Below are 12965 nucleotides of genomic sequence, written 5' to 3' on the forward strand. Positions count from 1 at the left end.
CTGAAAATCCTTTTAGTACTGATCATTCCAGAGGTAACTAAAATATTATTTAATTTATATAACAATTTTCCTACCATTAATTTTTGAACTTCAAGAGATTCCAAAGATACTTGTATGGATATAAGTGGACACAGCCACTTCCTGCAGCTAGCCCGGAGATGAAAACAGCGACGGTTGTCACATTCCATTGTACTTTCCTGAAATTATACAAATATATTTCATAAAACCTGAATATCAAGAGCTAAAATTAAGAGACATGGTCTCATTAAGTACACATTACAATTTTGATGAGACCAACAGTCCATTACTTAGGTGCATCTACTTGGAATAAATGAATATGGGAATTACGTATCAAAAATTCTACATATTAAGTTGTGTGGAAAGGTCCTTTGTCCTTTCAGAAACAGAGTACTTTGTAGTATTAGCCAACAGTTTTTATCTTAACTATTGTCTAGTGTCAACTAGAATAAATCTTTCCTTAACAGTCTCCATAGGCAATAAATACTACTGTGGGAATATGTTTCTTGTGAGAACAGGTGTGGCAACATGTTTAGTAACATTAACAGAGATTTTAAGCCAATTTTTTTCTTTTTTAGGCTGTATTTAGCATGAGGTAGGTTCCTACTTTCCTGAGTAAATAGAATAACTTACATAACAATTGCCCGTTTCTCTCCATTGTATGTTTTACTGCTGAGTGATTCAAAACTGAAAAAAATGCTGAAATCATCCTAGGGAAAAAATAGTTATATTGGGTAATGGGGCTAATAGAAAGTGATAATTGGGAAAGCTATAAAAGTTGGAAATTTTGTAGTCTAATAATAAAGAAACAAATGTTAATTTTGACTGCTTCGCAGTAATTTGCACAGGAGACCATTTGTGCAGCAATAGAAATCTGATCAATGAAGAAATTGTCTTGGGATTTTCATACAAATTGACAAACTCTGTACATCTACATATTTGGTGACATATTATCCTGCTTGTTTAGTTGCCTCTTCTATGAATTTCCATTTCGAATTTAACTTCTAAACCCTTTGTGAATATAGTATAGTGCTGTGACAACAGCAGAGCACTCCAAATGCTTACAGCACTAACCAATGCTGGGTGTTCTGTGGCAAATTTGGCTTTAATGGCAATGACTCTGAAACGCTTTCATAGGTTTAGTTTAATATTGTCCTCCTCATAATGCCACCTTCTCCTTAGTGTCATCTCCTTCATAATATTTTCTTCTTCTTTAGTTTAATCTTCTTTCCCGTTTGAAGGGTTAATCACCACAAATGCTCGTTGATATAAAGTCAGCTGATAGCTGCTGATGAGCTGGTCTGCGGAGCAAGTTGTTTTGCTTTGTTTTCAGCTCAGCATTGCAGGAGGCCCAATCCTCTCTGCAGGCTCTGCTCCCACAGAGCTGTCCAGATGGTCTGGCTCCGACCGCCTTTCCTTTCATGTAAGGTGGGGAGGTGGTAGGGAAAGTTTGTGTCTGGCTTAAATGACTCATCCCCCAGATCCCTGGGCCTCATCTGCTATACAAAGATCCCAACATGTGCCTTACACCATTGCTTTCCTTTTTTCTTTTTTTTTTCTTTTTTTTTAAATAATCTCATCACCATGTCTTGCTCCTGGAGCCCTGGAAGGATGCAGGGGAGCAGATGTTGCCCCCCTATTATCTCAGTAGTATGGCAAGCTGGAGTGTGACAGGCAGGACACGTCAGGATGGCTTTGGCAGGCAACAGTCACAGTACAGCAGATATTTCAGTGCTTGTGACATGTTGGGAAAAGGCCTGTTGTACAGGTTTGTGAAAGATATAACCTGACTGAGACATATTGGAGATCAGTCTCCCCCCATTCACCACCAGAGAGCTTGTGGTACCTGTGCTCAGGGCTGGCTGAAAGTTGTGCTTAGCACAGCCTGACCCTCAGCTTGTGGACCATACAGCACAATACTAATGCTTCAGTCAAATCATAGCTGCAACATCCAAGAGGACTTTAAAGTGCCTTGTTTAGTAAGGTACCGTGAAGGTTCAGGCAGTCCAAACTCAAAATGTTACCTGTTCAGCAATGAAATACTTTTTCTTATTGCCTAAGAGTTAGCTCCTCTCTGTACTATAAATTAAAACTGAGAGAACTGGGAATTTATATAGGAAAATCTGATATAGTTATCTCATTGAAAGAGTGCTGATTTGAATAAACAAAGTTAGTATCTCTACCCGTTAACAGTCTAAAAGTGCTGGAGTGGGAAAAAATAAAACAAGTGGAGAGGATTTTTGGAAGGGACCTCAGAAGATCTCTAGTCAAACCTGTTACTCAAATATGAGCCTGAAAAAATGATCTATTTAAACGACAAAATACACTTGCCATAAAGAAAGTGCTTGAAATTGAGATAATTTGTGGAATTAATGGATGGATGGATGGATGGATGGATGGATGGATGGATGGAAGGAATAGGGGATGCTCAGAGTTTCAGCACTGTGGAGGTCTGTGCAGGTTCATAAGGTCATGAACCACAGGATCATAGGGAAGGCAGTGCTCTGTACTAAGAGTGCTCTGTCCTGTACTGCTCAGGAGTGAGAGTGCACATCAGCAGTGATGTGACACAGTGATGGTTTTGGCCAAAATCTGCACACTCCACTCAGTTATTTCAAGCAAAAAACACAAGTCAAATCCCAAAAAAAGATGTGTTATTCCATAAGCACCAATCAGTAATATAAGGAGGAGAATTGAGGTGTGATGGGGGATTGCCCATCCCTGGAAGTGTTTAAGGCTGGATTGTATAGGACGTGAGCAACCTCTCTGGTGAAAGGTGTCACTGTCCATTGGGACAAATGGTCTCTAAGGTCTCTTCCAACTCACATCTTTCTAGGATTCAATTATTTCAGTTCCTGAGGCAGGGCTACTGTGTCCATGAACTCGGTAGCAAAATACCAATCATGATTTTTTGGGGGATTTTTAAGGAAAGCAGTTTCAAACATAAATGATATTGTGCTCAATGCGAACAAAGTCTCTCCTGGACTTCATTATATTGGATAAAGATGAATTTGTCACTAAACTGGAAGTTAGTGGCTGCCTAAGGATGAATGATTGTGACATGATTACATTCAGTACAGCACACGGAGCACGTCCCTGCTAGTCGTACACATACTGGTGCTTTCAAAGAGGTCATTTTACAAAGGAGAAAAATTCTGAATGAAACTGATTGGAAAATAGAAAGTTCTTTGTTCGTGGTTTTATTAGATTATCATAATTCCACAGTGAGGAAAGAAGACACCTTTGGCTAAAAGCTTGTGCCATCCCAGTAGTATGGACAGCAACTAAAGACAGATAGAGAGACAGCAAGAGAAGAAAGGGAGAAATAGGGATAAATGAAAAATTATGAAATATATAAGGTTGTAATAGAGAAGCCAGAGGCATAGCAGGAGGTGGCTGTCAGGACTAAGACCAAGGGGGAGAAGCTGAAGGTGTGCCAGGAGCAAACAGCAGTGCTATAGCTCAGGGGACTGTGAACATTTATTGCCACATACTGGTATTGTTGCTGGTAAGGCAGTAACAGTCTTTGGCTGTGGGATGGCCTATTTACTTCAAAGTGGTTCTTATATCACTCTTTAATTTGGGAATTCCTGCCTTTAGGAACCCTTTTCTTGTATTATTGAAAATTACGTAATTTCTAAAAGTCCAATGTATTTTTCATTCACTAGGTTATTTTCTTAATTATATTTGCTGGAGATAGCTTCAATTGCAGTTTTGTTCACCTTCAATTTATGTTCTTATTTCTAAAGCCTTTGGCAGTCTTTCAAAGAGTGTCCATACACACTGAATTTAGTTTCTCAGCTTTAGATGATAGCTCTCAATAAATCCACAAGCAGTGCTTGCAGAAGGGAGAGCACCTTCCCTTTTGTCCTCCTCTGAGCAGACCTCCAGAATAAATCATTATCCGAAACACTTCATTGATCTTAGTAAAGCTCTCCTTTCTGCCACATTCTATGGCTGATGAAGTTCCAGCTCCTATATCTCCAGTCTTGTGCCAGGTTTTACAGCAGCTGGAGCAGAAAGTAAAGAATCTGTAGTATATTAGTCTAAGTGTTGCTTTTTCATTCCAGGTGTCCAAAAGCTCTCCCATCACCCAGGTCAGGACAGCTTCCCATGACAGTTATTTTGCTCAGAAATTTTGCTTTGAAATATCAGTTCAGGTGGATTCACTAAAATGGTTTTCAGCTCTGATGGTGGGGGAGAGGGGCCAAATGGGACCTGGCAAGTAGGAAGTTGCTTCAGCAAGATCTGGCAGACTTTCAGCATATAGGGGTGGGGATGGAAAATGGCATTGCTTCTCCATGCTGAATATTCTTTTAAAACAGTCTCTTTTAAAGCAGTTTCACATCACCTTTTGTATATGTACTCTTGATATAGGTCATTACCACCCAGAGATAAAGTTTTTAATAGCACATCATGAAAGACAGAAGTGGACTAAGGGTTTTTCTAGATCCTGGATGACAAATATTTTGGTTCTGTATTTGAAATACAGCAGAATGATTTGCTCATATCATCTAAGGATAATGAAAGTGGTTTCAAATTTGTAGAAATTTAGATAGCTAGAAACATGTCTTGGGAATGGATCAGGTTGGGTTAATCTGTACCAAAAGGGAATTATTATTTGCCATACCATGGCCATGGTTGTGTGAGTTCAAAAAAGGCATTTGGGCTGCCCCACATACACATGGGCTGCTTAATCCATCAACAAAAGGGAAAATACGAGAAAAGATAAAAAATGTTTGGCCAAAAAAATATTACACTAATAATTTACTAACGGAAACCAGGAGTTCCTTTAAAAATTCCATTCCTCTATGACAGTACAATAGAAAAATATTAGCACTCAAGGCTCTGAACTCTGCATCTCCTGGTAGTCTAGGGAAGATTGTGTCTATTCATGACCAGCAGAGCACAGTTTATTGGATTGAACACAGGCCAATTAATATCCCAAACAGGCCTCAGCTGGATGATTGTGTTTTGGGGAAAATGTTAGGCCCAGCTTTGTCATCAATAATGTCAACATGAAGCCTGAACTCACTATTGACATCGTGAAATGAGCTTGAATTTTAGATGTAGCGTCCATAATTTGAAAAGAAGGTTCCTTACTTCTTACGAAGATAGTAACTAAAAGAAAATGGGGAAAAAAGAAGGCTTGGGGGTATCTAAAAGCATCTTGGTTAGTGACTAGACACCTATTTCTGCAAGAGGAAAAAGCTTTCTCAAACTACTTGGTAGGGAATAATTAGCAGCAACTGGAACTTCTCGTTTGCAGACAAGATACAAACTAAAAGAGAGAAATATAAATTATTTGAAGAAGCTATCACAAAAAGCAGCACTATCTTGCCCTCCTGGTTTCCTCAGGCAGAGGCTGAAATCCTTCCCAGACGATTAGCAACAAAGACAATTTGTAGTTCAGTCCTCTAATGTTCTGTCAGATGGGGGAGCAGTGAAATCTAAGATAGGAAGCTTAAAGAGAGTAGATTTAAAGTAGGTATTGGGAAGAAATCCTTTTCTGTGAAGGTGGTGAGGCACTGGAACAGGTTATCTGGAAAACTTTTGGCTGCCCCATCCCTGGAAGTGTTCAAGGCCAGGTTGGATGGGACTTTGAGAAACCTGACCTAGTGGAAAGTGTCCCTGCCCATAGCAGGGGGGGTTGGAACAAGATGTTCTTTAAAGCCTCTTCCAAACCAAGCCAGATCTACTCATTTCTTCTTGCCTGGCACACCAGGAACCTGTGAAAGGAAGGAAGTTTCCCAACGACACCCCATGAATAGCAACCAATCCAATCGTCTTGGGGCACTCAGCCCTTATTAGGTCCTGCAGTTTCCAGAGAAGTGTGGATTTGTTTAAGGTGTAACAACTGAACACCCAAATGAGAAAAGAAGGGTATTTTCCTTGCTCCTTGGGCCAAACTTTCAGATAGACAATTTTCAGGACATACAGTGTCTTGAGGGTAATGCAATGTTCTAGAAAGTTGGTTCTATTAATCTCACTCTTTTTTCAGTCTTTATGGGTTGGATTTTGTCAGATGAAGCAATGAATGTTTATGCCCGAGGTTTAGAAAGCAATAAAAATGTTTTATTTTCAACATGGGGACCTGTGCTTGTCTTTATTGGAATCACAGCCTAGGCCTTGTCTGGGAGAAAAATCACTAACGTGTTTGGGCTTGTGTAAATGAGGTCAGCAAGGAAAAAAAATTGTGACATGAGACTTTGAGTATTTTTGAACAGAAAGGAAGTATCTCCTGTAAACAAACTACGCATGTGACTACGACCTCTTGTATGTAAATAATGTAATCTGGGCTACCATAGCTATTAATGCTCTTTGAAAGATACAAAACTTTCATGAAGGGATGTAGGAAGTAATGGAATCACCAACATGAGAATGAATGAACGTTTATGTCATGTTTTTTTAAAATCGAGTAGTCCTCAGAAACAGAAAAAAACATGGCACTGCTTTTTCAGAAATAAAAGTTTCTTTAGGTAATAAAGGTAAATAACTGCATTCACTATTTAAGAAAAAAAGTTTTCCCTGATTTTCCCTGAATTAGGACCTTTAAAATGAACTTTTTTATGGATAAGTTGTCCTTTAGAATGGAATTTAATTGCAGCCTTCTATTGATCAAGCAGTACTGTTATGAAACTCTCTCCTGTACTGTTTTCCCAGGAATAACATGTTGGGGTTTTTCTCAGGAGAGTAACAGCTTATTTCAGTGCTCTCTGTGGTGCTTTGTTTAGATACACACACACCTGTACATGGATTTGTAGATGCTTGTGCCTATGCAAGCAGATAAGCACTTCTAAACAAAGGCTCCGTGGGAGTTACATGCCCAGAATCAGGACACTTAATTAGTTTTTATGTCTGTAAAAATCTCCTGCCAGCTGTTATGGTAAAAAGTTGCCTTCCTATTTTGTCAGCTCTCCCAGCCTCTGTAATAGGAAGGGGAAAATGAAACAGTGTTATCTCTAGTGAGTACAGCAAATCTCGGATCCTGACCAGCATCAGACGTAAACTTAGCCTGTGCTGGTGCAGTTCATATACAGGCTAAAAGGATGCTCCTCTGTGCCTTTATATGAAATATGTATGGGATTGCTGCAGAGTCTGAAGCATTTTCTCCTTCCCTACTCACATGTTATCATCTTTAGGTCAATAGCAAAGCACACTGTCACAAGGGACCTGGTGTCTCTCTCTCTGTTTAAAAGATATATAAGCTCGATGCATAAAGTAGGTGTTTGTGGTTGACACCTTCAAAATCATGTGCTTGAATGTAGTTTGATAAACATGAATCTGAGAAATGGGAGATTTATTTCACCATTTTCTTAATTTCATAATTATTACCTTTTGCTATTTTTTCCCTTGTTTCCCTCTAGGACTTTGGAGCTCTACAATTATTTTCATTTTAAAGGCTATGGTATAGGTGACTTTTTTAAAGCTTCAGGGGTTCCTTGCTTTTCTACAGCAACTCTTAAATTTTTGAAGTGGTAGAAGCCATCTGTCTCAACAGATCATGTTCTTTTACACTGAATGACGAACCAGTATTTCAGTTGATTTAGACTTAAAACCATCTTGAAAAGGAGGGAATTTCATAAAGCTGCCAATTTTTGTGTCTTCTATTAAGTTCCTAACATTCTGCTCTGTAGATTGCTAGGGTGGTGTCTGTCCCTCCCAGATGGGAAAGTAGGGTACAGATAAAAAATAGTTTTCTCAATGTCAAAAGGAAAGACATTGAGAGAAATTAACTGAATATCTCCACCTAGTCCCTTACCAATAATCATCCTACTCCTTGGACTTCTGTGAAGGATAGAAAACCAGAGGTAAATATTTGAACAGTCTATTAAAGACAGATATGGATACGGAGCCACTAATTTTCCTTTGTCTCTTTGGAAATGGTTTCCTAAACATTTCACAGTATGCATTCAGCATAACTTAATTACTCTTAGATTTATTCTTCATTGCTGCATGAGATGGCATTGGGAGTGTAGAAATGCAGCTGTGGTCCATGTGAAAACATGGCCTTCACAACAAAGCACTTATTGAGGTCATTATCGATGTTTTTATTTTCTGGACTATGTTATGAAGGCAGCCTGAACAATAACCTTTTCACAAGGCTTCATAAGGACCTCTTGGTGCTCACTGTATGACCTGACACCAAAAGAATGGAAATGCAAAGACAGACAGTGTTGGCTTTGGCTCCTCAGTCTGCTGTGGCGCCGGAACGGTTAATGGCTGCTATTTTCTTCTCTACCAAATTTGACCCATGACTCTGCCAAATGGAATGAAAGAAGCAGATTGGGGGGTGCAAGTAGCTCTTTTTGAACATGTCTGGTAAATACAAGGAGCTTTTCTTCTCTTTCATTCTTTCTTTTGGGTTAGGAAGGGCAAGCCCTGCCTCGGACTACAGAAGTGTTCTCGCTCTGTCAGTGCTGCAGAACGAAGAAACCCTCCTGCTGGCCAATAAAGAGAAATTTAGCAGAGGATGTAAATGTTGGGCTCGTATGCTGTTTAAAGCAAACTACGAACACCTTAAAAACAATTAGGCTGATGGGAGTTTGGGGATGACTGTCTCTTCAGAGAGGCTGGAAAGCATTTCTCTCATAATGAAGTATGTCGTAATAGTGATTTTCTGCTAGGTGAATAGGCACAAAACACATCTTTGTTCACAAGGCTTTTTATTGCGGCAGTTGTCATGAGCAAAACCTGAAAGTACTTGAAAATCCATTAAAATCACCATCAGTATTAAAAAAATACCATCTCTTGAAAGTTTGTCTCTGCAGACTGTAGAAGCGAAAAGTCGATAAGTATGAGACACATTTATGCAATTTAAGATTAATGATTAACTGTTAAAGTGCAGGCTTTGTACAATGAGCAAGGAAACAAAACCCTTCAATCTCTGCAGCTGCTGGATGAAGCCGACTTCTAAGTTACTGTGTGTGATAAGATGTGCTGAATCCCAGCCCAGTTGGCCATTGACCCGCCCTGAATCAGCGACTACTGTCTCCAGGGTGTTTTGGTTACAGTTCTCTCTTTCCCAAAGTGTGATTGTCAGATGGATTTATGTCTGTTTGTGACTGGTTTTCCTCTGGTTCTGTACAAGTACCGGTGCACGATTTTGGGCATTTCTTAGACTTAAAATTTCTTGTCTCCCAAATGATGTATTTCACAAAGAGAGAATGGACTGGCTTTGAAGATTCATAATAATACTTGGATTTACTTATACCAGTTCTAGAAGTAAGAGCTTTAATTATTTTTTTATTCAGCAGAATTATCGAATTCAGCCAGATTTTTTTCATACATCCAGGCCATGAACAAGTGCTCAAGTTCCCAAGTTAAAACAGCAACTTGCCAACTTTAAAACATTTGGCTGGTCAGCAGGAAAGAAAAAGCTGCTTGTAAAGTACTGGAATGCATTTTCAATTAGTCACTCCATTGCTTAAAAGGGGAGGCATTAGGGACTGGGAGGAGAGGCAGGGGGATGGCAAGGCTGATGGGGAGGGACAGCATGAGACAGTCTGGAGAAGAGCCTTTATCAGCCCCCAACAGCAGCCCTGAAGTTGGAGGCCACTCTTTAATAGCTGAGCTTTTGTTTAACAACAGGCTCCCCCGGGAGAATGAGGTTTTCCTGGTAAAAGACCAAGATTTCTTTCAAATAACTTAATATTGCTTTGTATGAAAGAGCAATGGAAAATATGGCTTGGGAAGATGCTAGAAGGTTATTTCTCTACTACTGCCTGATAACCAGGCTGCTGGGCACCCTGGCTAAAAGGTTGTGCTTTGGCAGACCTTCCTTGGCTCCTAAAATATTTTGAATGAGATAACACCCTTGAAAGAAGATGAAATAATGAACCCAAACCGCTTACTATACTTGGTTTATTATCCTGCCCAAGACTATCAAGTTCTCAGTCCAATAGTTTTCTGGTAAAGAAATACCTGGAGGGGGAAAAAAAAAATCTCGTGACATAAAATCACCTTTCTAATCCTCAGTAGCCATCATTCCTCATGCTTTTTTAAATGCTTTGTCCTGTACTTGACCTTCAGATGTTTGTAGCTAGCTGATCTGGGACTTTTTTGACTCCACAGCTGTCTAAACTAAGGATGATGACATTGCTTAGAGATCCTTTTGTGTATGTGTGTATACAGTAATGTTGTTTTCAAAAGTACATATATATATATTTACTTTAACATGACTCAAAAATCTTGGAAAGCTTGTACTTCTTTATCATATTAACTGAGAACTGATAAGCTCTCACTGGGGGGACATGTTATGGCACGAAAGACCCAAATTATACAATAGGCTGGATTTCAGCAGGTAGAGGAACTTTCAAGACACTTGCCTTCTGGCTAACTGTAATAAATTTGCTTAAGTAATATTTCACAGATGTGCTGGCGGTTTCTTGGCAAACAAGCTGAAGATCATAGGAAATTTCTTTACTTAAAGCATAAAAATAAAAGTTTTGCAGGCCAAGTCCTTAACCCCAACAGAAGAAAACATTTAGCTAAAAGCTGGGATGAAGTCCACTATCTAAGCACAAGAGTTAAAATAATTTTACAGAGGGTTTCTGTCTTTTTTCTGTTTTATTTGTTTTCTCCTACTATAGCTACACGCTGTATGAAATGCGTGAGGCTGTTTTGGAAAATCCGTTGCCTGTCGCAAGTTTCTCTGTACTAAACTTGATCTCCTGGTTTTATTTTTAGAAAGCTTATAGTGGCTTTCTTCAGTGTTGTAGGAAAAGCTGGCAAAAGGCCAGCCAGGTCCAGCAAAAAGGACACACGGCTTTCGCTCCAGACATGAAAAGTTTAAGATGAAAATAATTAAAATGACCATAATAATTGGAAACGGGAAAGGCACAAGTATATTTGTTCCTACAGTATAGTTTTCACAAGGATATGTTGGAGGAAATAATAGAGTGCTTTCTGTGGGAAGATAGTGAAAAATATGGGAAAATATAAATGTAGTTGTTAGAGATAAAATTCTGGAAATAGATATAGTTTGTGGAATTTTTTTGATGAACAGATTAAGAAACACTGAGGATCTTGATGCACCAGAGCTCAGGGCAGGTCTAGCAGTGATCTGAAAGGGAGGACAGGGCTGATATGTTTCTCTTGGCCTTGGTTTTTCCATATTTTTCCACTCCATCTTGAGTGTCTTGTCCTTGAGGTCTAGGGATACAGGAACTTCTGACCTTAATGTAAAGGTCTCTTACCCTTGTAGCTCTCAGACTCCTGACCCACACAGAAATTGAAAAAACTTAGGTCCCCAAGTGGGGTATAAAGACAAAACATCTGCCCCTTTCTTGCTTTGACCTCTAACACTGTATAGATAGGATGTGAAAAGGACTCAAACTGAGCTCGCCAACAGGACAGGATAGGACAGGATATTTTGAAAGTTCTGTTCTTTGCAGGTTAAGCTTGAAGCCTTTCTTAATTTCAGCCTCCTCATCAATATGAAATATTCTATGAGAAGTTTACATGGGAAAATAGGTGACTCTAGCTCTAAAACCAACAAATGAGGTGGAGAGGAAAGAGAAAAGGTACTGTGCTGTAACCACTGATGTCCTGCCCAGCCTCAAATGAGGGATTAACTTGTGTAAGGGTGGTTTACAAACTTTTGGGAGGAAACAGAGACACTGACCAATCTCTTTCTATTTGCTTTCCATCAGCTCAGCTCCACAAAGAAACAACTAAATTTAATTTTCCATTACAAGCATCTAACCCATCAGCTGTAGGTAAATAAACGTAGGGCCCAAAGTTTCCAGAGTTGGATACAACCCTATCTCTGCAGAAGTGCTTAGAGATATGTGTGTATCAGGTGAGAAACACCCTGTGCCACAGTGGTATTGGGAAGGAGGTGGAACATCTGCAACCTCCAGCTGTCCTCCACCCTCCTTCCCAAGATCTGCACCTGCAATCTCACCGACCCATGTCCCTGGTGTGTTTATCCTTGTTACACCCCTCGGAGATAAAGCAAAACTGTTGGAAGCGTTGCCTAGGGGAGGATGTAAAATTCCAAGGTCTGAACTTGAGACCTGACTTGATAAACTGATCGACTGATACGGCCCCACATGCTGAGCCAGGAGCTTCACCTGGCTGTGGGGGGGAAACAGGCAGGAGATGACTCAGTGTTTCTCCTAAATGAGGGGTCAATGAAGCTCTGGCCTTTGAACAAAGAAAGCATTTTGTATCCAGGTAGTTTAAAACTGGTTGTTTCTGTTTGACCACTATCTCGAGGCTGCTGTCTGGCAGACTAAATGGTCATGTTATCTTTTTTGGGCAGTGGGAAGCGTCAGTGTCACCTTCTGGCAAGGGCAAGACTGTGCTGCCTTTGTACAACCAGCAAAGGAGGGGTTCAGGCTGCCCAAACCCAGCCTACAGCATACCAGGGAGCCCTGAAACAGTTCAGACACAGCTCGAGTTTTAACTCACCGAAGGAGGAGGCAGTGGAAGACTTAAAATAGCCTTAAAAGTTTATTATGTCTTATAATACCCTTTATTATGTTTTCATGAGTGTGTCACTCACTGCCAAATCTCCCAAATCTCTATGTGACCATCATGTTACTGCTTCTTTGCAACTTACAAGGGCTGATCTTAATTTTTTTTTTTTTTTTTTGGAGAACTGGTGGCAGAGGGAAACTAGGAGCATATGCTTGTGATATAAATAGCAAAGTGGAAGTTTCTGCCATTTGGGGTAGTTTGGTTCTGACTGAACATTTCATGAGGTACAGTTTTGCTTTTTTCCCCAAGAAGAATTTTAATTTGGGAATTTCCAGGAATCCTAATGAATCCGCGGAGCTCAAGGAGAGGGTACAGTCGCTCACAGGATGGATGGAAAACATTTAGAGGGGGAAAAATGCAAAAGAGAAGTCTTTAAATACAGGGAAATCAATGTCAAAAGTGTTACAGAAACACAAAAGAAGCCAATCATCTAGATGTTCGTAAGTAAACACACACTAACA

The 12965-nt window shown here is 39.8% G+C and overlaps 1 protein-coding gene across 1 annotated transcript in view; it reads left to right on the plus strand.

The window, feature by feature from the left end:
* CELF2 (CUGBP Elav-like family member 2) overlaps positions 1 to 12965 on the plus strand; it is a 455290-nt gene that overhangs the window by 64292 nt on the left and 378033 nt on the right. The window lies entirely within an intron of this gene.

The sequence above is a fragment of the Manacus candei genome, unplaced genomic scaffold (genome assembly GCF_025592945.1).
Source record: "Manacus candei isolate 608988 ecotype Guabito, Panama unplaced genomic scaffold, ASM2559294v1 h1tg000042l, whole genome shotgun sequence".
In the NCBI taxonomy this organism is placed as follows: Eukaryota; Metazoa; Chordata; class Aves; order Passeriformes; family Pipridae; genus Manacus; species Manacus candei.